Genomic DNA, 17,044 nt, shown 5'->3' on the forward strand with positions numbered 1-17,044 from the left:
TGCTGTTCCACCCACTGTGGCATTCCTTACCACTGTCTCCCACCTGATGGCGTGGCCTGCTTCTCTTTATTCTTGTAACTACCTTCTCCAGGAAGCTTTCTCTGCCATCCGAAGCTGGGCTGGTCGTTCATCCCTACAGGTTTCCTTAGCACTTGGTACCTATCCCTGTAGTGGCACATGTTTGCATTGTTACTGCATATTTACTTGCTTTTTCTCCTCCACTAAATTGCATTCCTTGAGAGTTGGCATGTGTTGCATATGTGTGTAGAGAAGAGGCATTTCATATTGGTTGAATTTCTGACTGAACAAGTAGGTGAAGAAGTGGAGAGGTTGGGGGAGGAATGGATAAATGTCTGGGTCTCGAGTCAGCAGGCAGGGACACTTTGACTAGCTTATGAGATGGGGAGACTTAGGCAAGGGCCTGAGGCCTGTAGTCTTCTCCAGCAACCCATGAGCCCTGTAGCATTGACCCCGATTTTCTGTGCTCCTGGATCTTCGAAATGGTTTTGTGTTGGCAGGGAGTTATCATGAAAAGAAACTGCCCAAATCATTTGACAGTAAGTAAACAATGAGTCAAGCTTTCAACTTGTATGGTGTAGACACAAGTTTCTTTAACACTTGAACGTAATGATTTTTTTCTTTTTTCTTTCCAAACAGAGGAACTTATTCAGGCACTATTCATGTGGCTTTTTTTCACTTACTTTGGAATATGAGTGAAAGATAAATTTTTCACTTGCAAAAGAGGGATTTTACTTATTCCCAGAGACTGCAAGATTCCCTTTGCTTTATCAAATAATGTGTTTTAGCTGCAGTTTTGGGTTTTGGTTTCAGTATTAAAAGCCATAAGGGAATTTTGATTTTAGCACTAGAAACCAGTTTTTGAGTGAATATAATTCAGTTAAGCCAGTTTTTAATGAGAAAGCATGTAGTTAATAGATCTGTATAGCAAATTCCCACTATAAAACATGCTTCTATATTAGACATTTGTCTATGCCACAGGTAAAATAATATTTCCTGTTCTGTTAGCATAGCAAGTGTGAGGGCAGCTTATCCTTGTTGCCTCCCATCAGTGCAGGGACCAGGGGTCCACTGTTGTTACTGTTCATGTATCCCAGCATGGGGACAGTCAGCACACAGCCAGTCCCCAGGGAGAAGAGGGTGTGAGGCAGACAAAGAGTGCTCTGAACTAGAGGAGAGGCTTATCCTTTGGCCTTGACATCCTCCAATCTTTGTCCCCTCCTTTCTGTTTCTCAAACTTGTATCTCAACTGACTGCTCTTTGGGTGCAGGTGTAGGGGAGATATGTTGAATAGTAAGAGTTTCTGGGTAAAGAAGATTGAGAAACTATTTGTCTAAATGTGTGGTTTTTCTTAAGTCCGAACAATTTACAGCTATAATCTTCTAACCCAGTTAGTATACCTCCTGTCTGTTTGGTTTCCTAAATTGTATTGTAAATTTAATATTCCCAAATTTCTTGTCTTTAGCAATTTTTGTGTGTAGTTTTAAAGATTTGTAGACATGTAGACGTTCAGACACTTACCTCACAGCAAACAAGTTGAACCCAGATCTAACCATATATAAGTGATGGCAGTGAAATCAGTCCTGGAGCCACTGAAGTCCTATAGGACCCCAGGCCAAGAGTTTGCAATGTGACATTGTACTGTCGGAGCAGAGATCCAGAGTCGCCAAGGCAGCAGATTGAGTACAACTCCGTGGTTATTGTGAGGCACACAACCTTCCACTGCACATTCTGATCTCATAGTTACCAGAGGTGCAGATGGAAATGGGTATACAGTAGTCCCCTCATGCACAATTTTGCTGTCTGAGGCTTCAGTTACCTTCAGTCAATTGTGGTCTGAAAATATTAAATGGAAAATTCTAGAAATAAACAATTCGTAAGTTTTCAATCGCATGCCGTTCTGAGCAGCATGATGAAATCTCTCACTGTCCTGCTCCTTCCTCCCCAGGACATGAGTCCTCCCTTTGTCCAGTGTCTCCACACTGTAGACATTCCTACCCGTTAGTCACTTTCATAGCCACCTTAGTGATCAGGCTCACTGTCACGGTGTCACAGTGCTTGTATTCCAGTAACCCTTATTTTACTTAATAATAGTACCAAAACACAAGGGTACTAAGCCTAATGCATAAGTTAAACTTTATCATAGGTACGTATGTACAGGAAAAAAATAGTAAGTATAGGGTTTGGTACTATCTGCAGTTTCAGGCATCCACTGGAGGTCTCGGAATGTATCCCCTGAGAATAAGGGGGAACCACTGTATATTTAACACCTAGTAATATGAGGAAGTGCATTTCAGAAGAAAGAGGAGGGCCAGGCGCGGTGGCTCATGCCTGTAATCCCAGTACTTTGGGAGGCTGAGGTGGGTGGATCACCTGAGGTCAGGAGTTCGAGACCAGCCTGGCCAACATGGCAAAACCCTGTCTCTACTAAAAATACAAAAGTTAGCTGGGCATGGTGGTGTGTGCCTATAATCCCAGCTACTCAAGAGGCTGAGGCAGGAGAATTGCTTGAACCTGGAAAGTGGAGGTTGCAGTGAGCCGAGATCCCAGTGAGCTGAGACTGGACTCCAGTCTAGGTGACAGAGCAGGACTCCATCTCAAAAAAAAAGGACTTGTGGCGGGTCAGAATTGGTAAAGGAACAAAAGATGTGTTATCAGGTTATTTAAACACAAACCTATATAATAGTGTGTGTGGTTGATGATTTTAGTACACAGCCATCTGTATAGTAAAAGTAACCATGTACTTGTAAGGTTGAGGGTTGTTGGTTTAAGACAAGTTACTTAGGATTTTTTATAATCTCTGCCATTATTCTTACCTAAATTATGAAAGGTAATCAGAGGTGACCGTCAGGCATGATTCTGAGAGCCTCACATGCTTGAGCTAATTTAATCTTCATGCCGACTGTAAAGTATGTAGTTTACATGGTGTGACCCAGAAATATTTACTCATGACTCTCAGAGTGTATGTTCTTTCTGTATTTTGCATTATGATATTATACTTTGTTTTAGTAAGTATTGTTGAAGTTGGCCCTACTTAATAGAGAATCATCATAAATGGTAATTTGACTTATAGCAAACAGTCTCCTGAGGGAATAGACCATCTTTTTATCTCCCCGTTTCGTGCTAATGAGTTGATATTCTCAAGGAAAGGTTTTATAGCTGGATTCTGGCAGCTTGTACATGTTAATTGTGGTGTCTGAGATCTCTGCCATTCAGTGGCCGAAAGACTTGAGCAAGCACTCAAGAATGAGTAGATCCAAATGGTCAGCAACATGTAAGTCTGCTCAACCTTTTATTAGTAATTGGGAAAATGAAAATTAAAACCACAGTAAGGTATTAGCCATTCGCCAGCATGTCTACGATGAAAAAGACAGATAATGCAAAGTGGTGGCAAGGATGTTGAGTGATGAGGATATCAAGTAACAAGGAACATTGCTGGTGGGAGTTTAAACATGGAAAACGGTTTAATATTAAGTATTAAAGTGAAGATACCAACACTCCATGACTCAGAGTCCACTTCTAGGTCTATAACCAGGAAAAACACATGCTGCGTACCAGGAGACATGGACAAGAATGTTCACGGTAACATTATTTACAACAACTCCAAATTAGGAACAACTTGAATGTTCACCAACTATAGAATGAATAAGTCACTTGTGGTGTAGGCATAGAGTGGAGTGCCAGTCACAATCACAATTGATGATAGATAGGGCAGATAGAACAGCATGGATGAATCTCATGAATCTAGTGTTAAGTTGAAAAAGCCAGACATGAAGGAATTCATATCATATGATTCCATTTGTATAAATTTCAAAAAGCAGACGAAATGAAAATACAGTGCTTAGGAATTCATGCTTAGGTGGTAAACCTTTTGGGTGGGGTGTGGGCATGTGTAATAGTAAGGAAGGGGCCCCCATCATCTGCACAGCAGGATCTTGGAGCTGTTGCTTTTCTTACCCTCACCACGCTTAGGCCCAAAGAGATCAAGGGAGGGAGAAGTTGCTAGAACTTGGAAGGAGAGATTCCAGTCAAGTCAGCTGCTTGGAGCAGTGCTTTTCTTTTGAGAGACGGTCAAGCCTGAGGTTCCCTTACAGGAAGGAACCAGGGAAATAAACACCCTGACCTCAGGTTCCTCTTGGCCGAAATCTCCCCTGAGGCTCCTGTTAGCAGGACTTAGCTGGAAGCCAGGGGGCTATGAGCCTTTGCATGGTGCTTGGACCCACCAGCCTCTGGGACAGAGAACAGGCTAGGGAAGGGAAAAGAAGCAAATGGATTTTCTGGCATGTTGCACTTTTCTATATATGTGTTACCTTTCCTGTTCAAAAACTGTCTTATAGCTTGTGTGAAGTCCATGCTGTAGACACTAAGTACTAGTTCTCTCGGCCTCGTTTGTCCCTTTTTTTTCTTTGTAGCGTGTTTATATTTTTCCTGTCTTTAGACTGGGACTGGATAGCTGTGCAGGAGCCCAGTCTGTGCCACTAATTGACCACGTTGTCTTAACCCTGTTAGCTCATTTCTCTGATGGTCTCTCTCCCTAGGGGAAGTTGGGTGAGGCCTTCTGTTTGGGGTCATCCACTTCCAGCCTTGTGTAATTTGAAGGCATTCCTCTCCCCAACTCTTTCCATTGCAGAGAGTATTTACCTTTGGTGTTCCTCTGAATTTCTGTAGGACTGTGGATAGGAGCTGGCAGGAGTCTGCATGGAAGCCTGAATGCATCCAGGATTCATTTCCTGAGTCTTCATCCCAGGGAGGAAAACCAAGAATGTGTCTGCTGAAGTTTGGGCCTACTCTAAATGCAAAGCACTCAGTCCCCTGATGGGGTCACTTTAGTTCCTGATCTTTGCCATCTTTTATTATTAGTATTATTATTATTATTTTATTGTTCTTCAGCATGTATGTCGACCTCTTGAAGACATTATAATCAACCTACAGAGGAAGACATGTTATTTTTTCCTTGGTAATAAAACTGCATTGATTTTGGTTACTCAGACGAGGTGTTTACCAGAACTCTCCCTTGTATGCTTATAAAATAAAACTAGTGCTCCATTCAGTTGAATATTTGCAGCAATATTATCTTCTTATTGCTAATATTATTTGTATGGGTAGACTTTATGAGAAGTTTGTGATTTTCAGCTCATACAGCCTCTTGCGCTCAGCAAGCCACACAGTCTAGAGGGAGTCTTAACAGAGAAGGGAAGGAAGGAGGCAGGCAGGACCACCCTGAGACCCCCAGGCCAGCTGCTGCTGTGCTTCTTTGGAATGAAGGGTCTCAGACCTTTGGCTTACATCTTTCTGCCTCTGGTGTAGGGTTTGCTCTTCTAACATGAACGGAACATTTGATTTAGGATCAGTAACTACAGGTTTTAGAACTGGAGTTTGAAGTATCTGTGACACATCTCTCTTTGACAGTTGTGTGGATACTGATCCCTGATTGCACTTTCACCCCTTTTCTTCTTGTTCTCGTTTTGTGTGTGTCTTGTGAACAAGGACCTGGCACGTGCATCTTCAAACGTTTCAGGATATCTAGAGTAGTGCTTCACCCAGCAGGCCCTCAGTTAACAGGCATATGGATTCGACTGGTGTTTGTGTTTTTCTGTAAGAAAGGTTATACCATGTCTCAAAAAATGAATGGCTAATGTTTCTAGGTAGATACAATCACAAAGACCTATCAAATAAAATAATGAGGCAAAAAGAAATAGGTAGATTGGGATTGGCTGTGTAGAGGTTTTAAAGTGAAAGTGGGCAAGTTAAAAAGGTTTTGTATCAGAGAAGCTAGTTGCAATTTATTGAATGTAGGAGTACTCACACAGTTTATTTGAACATGAACTAGATCTAGATTTCTTACGTATGGTCTCCAGTTTTCCATACCGACTGATAGTTCAGGGCTGCTTTGACGTAAATACTGTGCTTCTACTGCCACCTACAGATGATTAGTGGTCTTGGAGCTCTTCACCTTTACCCGTTCTAAAGTCTTTTCAAAATTGAAATAAATTTTTTCAAAAGCTGTTAGTTGGTGGAATATTATAAAATATTTTAATGTCACTTTATGAATATTTTTATATTATGTTACATAATACTTTATAATATATAGTTTTATATAATAGATATGAACTTACACCTGTAAAGCAAGGTGGCCAATCTTTTGGCTTCCCTGGGCCACATAGGGAGAACTGTCTTGGGCCACACATAAAATACACTAACACTAATGATAGCTGATGATAAAGAAAAAATCGTGAAAAAAACTCATAATATTTTAAGAAAGGTTACTAATTTGTGTTAGACTGCATTCAAAGCTGTCCTGGGCCCATGTGGCCCCAGGGCTGCAGCTTGGACAAGCTTACTCTGAAACATTTTGGCTTGTAGACCATTTTCTGCCCTCTTTGGAAGCATCCTCTTTTTTAGGAAACAGTTTTCCTCTGTAGGACTATGTGTATTCCTGGGTTAGGGCCTTGAGAAGATTCCATTTTTACTCTTATTTGTATCTGATATCATACTAAGATATTAAACATAAATGTGGCCTTAGAACAAATTAGACATGTTAAAAAATACATATATATATTAGAAAATTTATCATCTTGACCATGTTTAAATGTGCAGGTTAGTAGTGTTAAGTTCATTCACATTGTTGTGCAGCCAATCTCCAGGACATTTTTGTCTACCCAGACTGAAAGCCTGTATCCATCATACAGCAAATATCTCTTCAGTCCCTACTTTTAGTTCTTTTGGGTTATACCCCTGAAAGTGAAATTGCCGGATCATGTGGTAATTCTGGTTTTAGTTTGTTGGGGAATGGCTGTACCGTTTTCCCCAGCAGCTGCACCAGCAACACAATGCCCAGTTTCTCCCTATCTTGACTCACACGCATACCTCTCTCGTGCTCGCCCTTCCCTCCCCTCCTTCCCCGCCCTCTCTTCCTTTCCTGTAGTAGCCATCCTCATGGGCATAAGGTGGTATCTCATGGTGGTTTCATTTCCACTTCTGATGATGAGTGACTTCGAAAATCTTTTCATGGGTTTCTTGGCCATTTATATTTCTTCTTTAGATAAATGCCTATTCAAGTTCTTTGCCCATTTGTTAATCGGGTTGTTTGTTTCTTGGTCGTTGAGTTGTAGGAGCTCTTTATGTAATCTAGATGTTAACCCCTTATCAGATGATTTGCAAATATTTTTTCTCTTATTCCATAGGGTGCCTCTTTTCTTTGTTGATTGTGTCCTTTGATGCAATTTTTGGAGCATATTTTAGGCCTGCTCATTTATCATATACTAATGATAAGGATGAATATCATAACTTTGGATTTCTAAATGGTGAGGGGAAGTTATCCTGAGTAAAATCAATGAGTCATTTTGGAACCTTTCCTCATGACTTAAGCCGAAGCAGTGTTTTCCTGCAGTCCTCAGCACCTTTGCCTTGTCCAGGAGGATATAAGTAAGGCAGGAAGAAACTAGCTCTGTTCCAGAGTCTGCTCACTTCAGAGCCTTCCGCTTGCTAGTGCTGCTTTCTTATGCTCTGAAAACTATCTGCCTTTATTATTACAGTCTTTTGAAATTGAAAGAGTAACACTTATCTTTTTATAGCATTCTTGGTCCCTGCTGTTCTGATTAATATTTTATCAGTGATAAAAATATACCAAAATATAGTGTGTTTGCTCATTGGATTTGCAAATTACAAAAACTAGGAGGATATTTCAGTAATGGTGGAGGCGAAGCTCCTGTAACAAACCGCTGACACAGTGGCTCAAAGAGCACAGATGTTCATTTCACTTTTGTAACCACCCTGTGGGGTAGGCAGGCTCTGTACCAGTAGGTCGTCAGGGGCCTGGGCTGGTGGAGCAGCTCTGCTCTCCTCAACATGTGCCTTCCAAGGAGACTCCATGGGTTCTGCTTCCAGCTGGCATGGAGGAAAGAAGGGGCATGCAGGAGGAGGGATTGCCTTTCCCCAGGTGCCTTCGAGGTTGCATTTGTCAATTCTGCTCCCAAACCATTGGCAAGAACTTGGTCACGTGGCCGCACCTAATCATAGGGAGGCTGGGAGATGTAATCTTACCCGGGCAGCGGTGTCCCTGGAGATAAGGGAACAGTGGGTTTTGGGGGAGCTGCTAGCAGTCTTCTCAGAAGAGCAATAGCTCTAACACATTAGCTGCCTCAGCAAGCTGGAGTTTTGGGCTTTATAGTCAAAATATGAAACATAGAAGGAGGCCGGGCATGGTGGCTCACACCTGTAATCTCAGCACTTTGGGAGGTGAAGGCAGGTGGATGGTTTGAGTTCAGGAGTTGGAGACCAGCCTGGGCAACATAGCGAAACCTTGTGTCTACATAAAATACAAAAAATTAGTCAGGCGTGGTGGTGTGTGCCTGTAGTCTCAGCTACCTAGGAGGCTGAGGTGGGAGGATCACCTGAACCTGGAGGGCCAAGGCTACAGTGATCCATGATCCTGCCACTGCACTCCATTCAGCCTGGGCTACAGAGTGAGACTCTATCTTTAAAAAAAAAAAAAGAAACACAAAAGGTAAAGAAGGTAAGAGAAAGAGGTCTTTCTCTTGAGTCTTAAAAAATCAGCTGTAGAGACACTGAATGGCAGAGTTGTTTGGCTTGTGAAATGGCATCATGGAGTAACTGCCAGTTGACACTAATGTGCTCCCAGATGCCATTTGTAGGATTACAGGGAAACAAGGGTGTTGCTGTGGTCCAGGTTGGCATCAGGATGGGGTGGAGATGGAGACTGGCCATGGGAGAAACAGGTGGAGAACAGGGATTGCTTACCCCAGAGAGAAGGAACTGGGGCAGAACTGTCTTCCACTGTTGAAAGGGCTGCCCAGTGAAAGAGGAGTTAAATAAGGGGCGGATGGCCTGTGGTGAATGAAGACCACGGGGACATGCTACAGTGTATAGCTTTGGACTTGGCATAAGGAGTAACTTTGCAGCACTCACTGTCTCAAGATGAAGTGATCTCCCTTGGGAGCTGCTGAATTTGACACTGAGGATACTCAGGCAGTGGCTGGGAGAGTGCGAGGCAGGGGTGTTGCAGGAGGTCCACTCACTGGTAGGTAACACAAATGGAGTGCCTATGAAATCCCTTTAAACCAGGAGCATTCTGTGGTTTAAATGAGCTATATTCTGATTCTGTGCTCTTCTTTATTGTGAGATTCACAGGTAGGCTTAGAGAACTAGAGAAATTAATTGGAGTCCAGTCAAGGACCACATTTTCCAGGATGTTCTGTGCAGCCTCGTACTGGTACAGCAGAACTTGTTCCAGGACATAATTCACTGCAATGTAGAGTTATTATTACATTACTCAAATAAATTCTGTAATACAAAGAGGTTTGATATTTTTCCTATATAATCTAAGTGATTGATTTTTTGCTTTCGTATAAGCAAGAAGTATTTTTAAATTTTGAAGTACATGCTTCCAGAAAGTCTTTATAAATACTTAAAGAGGAACAGAATGAGAAAATCCTGACACTATTAAGGTAAGAGCTAAATAATGAGTTGCTAGGGTGACATATTTGAAACATTTATAAAATAAAATATTCAAAATAAATTACATTTTTCATATTGTTACTACGAATTCTTACAGTACTTTAGACTCTGTAAGCTTCCATGTTAAAGCTGTTTTCCCCTTTCTGAAATGAGCATGCTCAGCAGTTCAATAGGCATTGCCTGCAGTAACACTGCACTAGATGGCAGTGTTACGTAGAACTTGATAAAAGCTTTAATTCCTCTAAAAGAAGTTATTAAATGGGGCTCATATGGTGAAACATTTTTGTAATAAATAACAGAATGGTATTATACTTTATACAAATACCTTTAACAGTTTGATACCCTATGACTATTTCAAAAAGATGTGTGCTGTAGTTAGAATTAAAAACTGGTATTGTGTACATATGTTAACTTTTTCCTAAACAACACAATAAATTATTTTAAACACCACTGGTATAGCAATTGTGAAACTCCTATGATGTAAACCTAAGAATGATTTTTAGTTGTGATTATTCATGGGCTCAGCACAGCACAGTTCCAGATTTTAACTACGTAAGGTGAGGTGACACACTACTTGGCCCTAATAGTAACATTAAAGAAAAAAATAATCATTATCTAAAAATTATTGGGCTAATCAAAGAGAATTGTAAACAGATATTTTTATCAAGGGCATATAGTAATATTGTTTGCCATTTTGTGTCTCTTTGAAGTCTTATATGAGCCACAGACTGTTTTCACTAGAATGCACATATATGTAAATATTAATAAGAAAATAATTGGAATTTAGCAGAGGTGAATATTTTTTTTTTTTTTTGCATTTTTTAGTAGAGACGGGGTTTCACCATGTTAGCCAGGATGGTCTCGATCTCCTGACCTCGTGATCCACCCGTCTCGGCCTCCCAAAGTGCTGGGATTACAGGCTTGAACCACCGCGCCCGGCCCCCTATGGTCACATTTATAGTCGTCAGCTTTTGTCTTCCTAAATAATGTTCCTTAGCTAATTCTTGGGCACAGATCAAGTGTTAGATTTTAATTCCTACTTTTTACATTTCTATATCAATGTCCAAGAGTATATTGGTATCAACAACAAGTAGAATATTTTCAAAACCCAGAAAGTAAGTAAGTAGGGAATGAGAGTTTGTACTTACAACATAGTTAGGTAGAAATTGATGGTTGGTGGTATGGACATGCACATGAGTTCTGAAGAAGGATAAAAATAAGGAACAGGAAGCTGAACTGTAAAAGATTATTTTCAGTACATCGTGTACTTTTATTAACTTAGAAAGTGTGCTAATATTTTATGGAGAATTATTGGGAAAGTCAATTTCAGTCATGTTTTAGGAGAAGAAAGAATTTCCAAAGTGAGGAAGAGAACACCTTGACACTTCCTTGTATAAAGTAGCCACTTAGTAAATGTTTCAGCATGTATGCATGCATGAATGAATGAGAGAATTCTACCTCGTATTTTACAAGAGCAATCGGTTCTTTTCTGATTTCCCCAATCTGTTTGCATTCTCTTTTCCTCTTGTTAGATTATTTGTTGAGCACCTACTTTATGATAAACGTTGTTCTGGGCTCTGAGGATCCTGCACTGATCAAAACAGACAAAATCTTTGTCCTCATTGACTGTACATTGTAATCGAGGGTAAAAGACAGTAAACAAAATAAAAATTTATAATATATATATATATGCCAGATCATGATCTATGTTGTACAAAACTAAATAAACTAGGGAAGGGAATGCCAGGGTGTCAGTGGGATTGCAGTTTTAATGATTCTAGTCAGGAAAAGCTTCCGAGATCAGGTAATATTTGAGCAGAGACCTGAAGGGGTCAAGGAGTGAGCTATGTGGAGATCTTGGGGAAAGTATGCCAGGTATCAGAGACTGCCAATGCCAAGGCCCTCAGGTGGAGACGGGACCTTCCATACGTGGACAGCTGGAGCAGAGTGGTGGGGGGACGGGGTGTGGGGAGATAGTAGGAGGTGAGACCGGAGAGGTAAGTGGTCACTGGCCTTTCAGGCCATTGTACTAATTTTGGCCTTTAATCAGGGCATTCGGAAGCCATTGCATGATGCTTTGGGAGATGAAGTCATGTTGGCCTGTGCTATCTTTTCATTGTTTCCCATTCTTTTTTAAAAAAGTACTTAATCATTTTATACATACTTATAGTTTTCACATTGTTTTTCACTTCTGCTTCTCAGGTTATCAAATTCTCCCTCAGGGTAGTCTGTTGTTTCTTACAGTTTTAATTTTTTATTGTGAACTCATTTTCAGTGGTTTCGTTTGCTCTTGGAATCCCCATGTCCCCCAGCTCGTGAAAGTATCTCTGTTGACGGATTTTGTGTTTACTACTGCTGGCTCCTGAGGGGTTTTTGTTGTCCTGGATTAGCTTTTATGTTATTTTCTTACCTTAGCACCCAGACCGTTCAAGTGGGGGTAAATCTAGGTCACAAATTCAGGTATGATGTTGGCCTTAGATTTTAATTTTTTGTTAGAACTGTTTGATCTTTTTGTTTCCAAGGCTTTTAATGTAAGCTAACTTTCTTTGTTGTTTCAGCAGACTATAAATGGAATATTTTTAGTCTTCTCTCTAAAAGACAGTGATCTTTGATGGTCTGGGCTCAGTCCCAGCTCTCTTTCCTTGAGCTGCTTGAGGTCACCTCTTCTAGCTCTACTAGACCTAAAAATCCCAGCCCACAACTCCAGGGGCTTGTATCTAGGTCAAGTCCCTTGTGGGCCACTGAAGCAGCCCATATTTTAATTTCTATCTTTGTTTCTGTTGTCTGGGTTTATTAGAGGAATTTTTAAGCATGTGTAAGAAAGGAGAGAACACTATAATGAACCCCATGTTTCAACGTCACCCACCTTCAACACTGATCAACTCATGGCCACCTTGTATTATCTATATCCTTACTCTTAAGCTATTCTCATGGGCCTGTGACAGACTCTCTTTGGCATATAAACCCAGGAGCAGGAATGTAGGGTTATAGGATATATGAGTGTCTTAGTAAACTCATGCTGTCAAAGCCTGAGTGGTTTACACAGAAGTTTATTTTCTCACAGTTTTGGAGGCTAGAAGTCCAAGATCAGAATGTTGACATGGTCAAGTTCTGGTGAGGGCCTGATTTGCAGATGGCCACCCTCTTGATGTGTCCTTACATGGCTGAGAGAGCTCACTTTGGTCTCTCTTCCTCCTCTTGCAAGGGCACTAATCTCACTGTGGGGACCCCACCCTCATGACCATCCATGACCTAACCTAATTGCCTCCCAAAGGTCCTACCTCCAAATACCACCACATTGGGGGCTAATGCTTCAACATATGAATTTAGGGGTGGGAGACACAGTTCGGTGCACAGCATTGGGGGCTAGTGCTTCAACATATGAATTTAGGGGTGGGAGACACAGTTCAGTGCTCAGCAGTGTGTGTGTGTGTGTGTGTGTACATTTTGAGTCTGTGTGTGTATCTGCTTTATTCTATTGGTCCATATGTCTGTTCATGCGCTAGTATTTTTAACTATTTTGTTTTGTAGTATATATTGATATCTAGTAGAACAGGTTACTTTTTTTTGGTTCATCTTTTTCAAGATTAACCTAACTACTCTTCCATATAAATTTTAGAGTAAATTAATCAGTTATCTTTACAAATTCAGCTGGAATTTGAGATAATAATATTTTCTTTTATCTCTTCTATTAGTATATCTATTAATATATTTTATCACTTGAGGTTCATCTTTTCTAAAAATGTTGCTTTCCTACTTAGTAATACTGTTCAGTTTGTTTCTTTTTTGTTGTCACTGTGTTCTAAGGTTGCCTAGTGATTTTGGCCTCTGAACTCCTGTTTCCCTGAAAGGTGTTCTTTGGCAGAGTCAGTTAGGTTAAGAGGGGCAGTGAGTGCCCAGGATAGAGAACCCACAGCCACTGCAGGACCTTTGTGATCCACTCCTGTTTGGTGAGGTTCCAGAGGTGTCTTGGCTAGTGAGGGATTCACTTTTAAACTCTCAGAAATTAGCAGTATTGAGAATAAGCAGTTTGTTTATATAGTAATTTGCCTGTCCTGGGGGAAAGGAAAGATGTAGAGGAAGAAATGGGTAAGGAAATGCTATCTCTTGTCACCAGTAGCTACCTTACAGTGTGGCTGTTGATGAATTTAGTGTTGATCTGATTATTAATAATTTGTGACAGTTTTGATGAGGTGCTTTAGAGTGATGAATCCAAACAGATTCATCCATTTAGGTTGTACGCTTGGTGTGGGCCCTGTCAATCAGGTAATCCCTGTATTTCTCTTCTTGAATTTTTTCTGAATTATTTTGATCACTTCCTCTTCCATTTTTCTCAATTCTTTCTGGAAATCCTATTATCTAGAAGTTCAGTCTCCTGGACAGGTCCAGTTTTCATCTTTTTTTTTTTTTTTTTTTTTTTCCCCCTGCTTTCTTTCTCTTTGTGTTTTTGCTCTCCTTGCTGGGATGTTTCCTGGGTTCTACCTTCCAATTATTCTAATTAATATTTTAAAATAAACTTTTATTGAAGTATAAATGTATGTATCTTGAGTCCAGAGCTCATAGACTTTTTACAAAGTGACACCTTCTAAGCACCATCCAGTTGAAGAACAGAATGTGACCAACTCCCTAAAAGGTCCACTTTTGCCGCCTTACAGTTACTCCTTCCTCCCAGAAGTCTACACTGACTTTTAACACCCTGATCTAGTTTTGTGTGTTTTTAAAATTTAGATAATAGAAATGTGGACTCTTCTGTATCTTGCTTATTTTTTTCAGTATTCTGTTTAGTTTCACCTGTGTTGGCTGTATGTAGCTGTAGTTAATTTTTTTTTCGTTATTGGTATAGTATTTTGGTGATTGAATACCACCATTTATCCATTTTACTTCTTATTTTTTTCTTGAGATGGGGTCTTGCTCTGTTGCCCAGGCTGGAGTGCAGTGGCACGATCATGGCAGCCTGGACATCCTGGGCTCAAGCAGTTCTCCTGCCTCAGCCTTCCCAGTAGCTGAGACTATGGATGCACACCACCAGAACTGGCTAGTTTTTTAAAATTTTTAGTAGAGATAAGGTCTTGCTGTGTTGCCCAGGCTGGTCTTGAACTCATTAGCTCAAGTGATCCTCCTGCCTTGGCCTCCCAAAGTGTTAGGATTACAGGCATGAGGCACATGCCTGGCCTCATAATACTGTTAATGTTAATGGACATTGGGATTGTTTATAATTTGGGAATATTACAAATACTATTATTATGAATATCCTTTTTCCTTTTCTTTTCTTTTTTTCTTTTCTTTTTTTTGAGACAGGGTTTCACTGTTGCCCAGGCTGGAGTGTGGTGGCACGCAGTCATGGTTCACTGTAGCCTCAACTACCTGGCCTCAGGTGATCCTCCCACCTCAGCCTCCCAAGTAGCTGGGATTACAGGTGTGCACCACCACTCCCAGCTAATTTTTGTATTCTTTGTAGAGATGAGATTTCTCCACGTTGCCCCGGCTGGTCTCAAAGTCCTGGGCTCAAGCAGTCCTCCCACCTCCACCTCCCAAAGTGCTGGGATTATAGGTGTGAACCACTGCACCCAGCTTGAATGTCTTTGAACATGTCTTTTGTTGCATATATGTATGGATTTCTGCTGGGTATGTACCTAGGAGTTGAAAGCGGAATCATAGTGTATACATATGTTTAGATTTGGAAGATACTGCTAGTTTTCCTGTGGGTCAGGAATTTAAGGGCCATTGAGCTGAGTGATTCTGGCATAGAGTCTCCTATGTGGTTGTAGTCAGGATGTCAGGGACCACAGTCATCTTCAGGCTTTACTGGGATTGGAAGACTCATGGGGCTGTTGGCAGGAAGCCTCAGCTCCTCACGACAGAGCTGCCTCCTGACGTGGCAGCTATTACAGCTTCCCCCAGGTGAGTGGTCCAAGAATGTTGCAGTCCTTTTAATTTCAGTTATTCTAGCAGATGTGTGGTGATATATTTTTGTGATTTCAGTTCACATTTCCTTGATGACAAATGAGATTGAGTAGGTTTTCATTTATTGGTTTGTTGTTTTGGTTTTCTTAAAAATATTTATAACCCATTTTAAATTTTTATTGGCTCTTTATTTTTTGAATATTCATTTTTCCTGACATCCTGTTTTCATTTCGTGGATGCAATATTTTTTATCCCTCTCATAATGAGGACAGTTTCTTCACCACCTGCCCCTTTCGCCCACCCCCCGGCTTTTATTTCTCTACATAGTTTCTGTTTCTTCTGATTTCCTTTTCACCTCTTTGTTTTCTGCTTTTGATGTCAGGAGTTTTCCTTACATATCTCTAAGCCTTTGGTTATCTGTTTGGATTTAAGATCCAGCTTTTCAAAAGCTCATTGGAGTCTCAGGATGAGGTCCTGGATGACCATGGGCTCTGTTTTAGGGTCCTCTGGTGAGGATGTTTGGGAATGCCAGTGTCAGGATCTGTGCATTTGTTTCTTCCCTGCTCATCCCCGATGGGTTGGTCACATTCCCCAGATCATACTCTCCACTCTAATACCTGTAGGGTGTAAGCCTGGGAGTCTTAGTATTTACTAATAAACCTTGACTTGAGTGTACAAATTTTGATTTTTGGTATTGTATTTGTACCATCAGTGGTACCTGAGAGTCCCTCCAGTCTCAAGACCTTCCGTTTTACCGCTTCTAAATAATAAACCTCCAGTCATCTGACAAGATGGGGTGAGGCAGTGAGGGGTGTTCTCCAACGCTAACAAATAGTACTCCGGTTCTTCTGAGTGTCCAGCAGTTCAGTTCAGTTCTGACACTTTCTACCTGGAGTTAGTGTCAGATCCTACAAGTCAAAGAGCCCAGTCTCAGAAGACTGTCCCTACTTCAGATGGCAGTCACACGTTGCAGGACACCTGTTCTTCCGACTGACCCACTGTAAATTGGGGGTTCCCACAACCCTCCCCCCACCAGGTCTGATACATTTGCAGGAATGTCTCACAGAACTCAGGAACATACTTGACTTAACGTTTATTGGTTTATTATAAAGGATACAACTCAGGAACAGCCAAATGGAAGAGACGCATAGGGCAAGGTGTGAGGGTGGAGTGAGAGTGCATGGAGCTCTCATGCCGTCTCTGGGCACCCCACCCTCTCAGCACCTCCATGTAGTCACCAACCCAGAAGCTGTCTGAATGTCACTGCAGAAGAGTCTTTATAGGGCTCCATCTCCCACCACCCTGCTTCCTGGAGGTGCGTGGGTGGTGCTGAAAGTTCCACCCCTCTAGTCACTTGGTCAACCAACTCCATCTGAGGCTATCCAGGGGCTCTACCCTAAATAATCCATCAGGGTAAATTCAGATGTGGTTGAAAGGGGCTCATTATGAAGAAGAAAAGACACTTCTGTCACTTAGGTAATTCCAAAGATGTTTTGGGAGCCAAACACTAATACATTTTTGTAGAATACCACAGCCAGCCAGCAGGTGGGTAGAGTTCGGGTGGTGGCTGGGCAGTGCTCTGCCTGCCTCTTAGCACTTCTAGAAAACCCTGGCCCCGCAGCCTTTGGGAAGTCAAATGTTAATC

At 41.3% G+C, this 17,044-nt stretch overlaps 1 protein-coding gene across 3 annotated transcripts in view; it reads left to right on the forward strand.

Annotated features, from left to right (window-relative positions):
• The window catches only part of UBAC2 (UBA domain containing 2), a 185,341-nt gene that overhangs the window by 57,911 nt on the left and 110,386 nt on the right, over positions 1-17,044 (forward strand). The gene's annotated exons all lie outside the window — the stretch shown is intronic.

Source organism: Chlorocebus sabaeus, chromosome 3 (assembly GCF_047675955.1).
Source record: "Chlorocebus sabaeus isolate Y175 chromosome 3, mChlSab1.0.hap1, whole genome shotgun sequence".
NCBI lineage: Eukaryota > Metazoa > Chordata > Mammalia > Primates > Cercopithecidae > Chlorocebus > Chlorocebus sabaeus.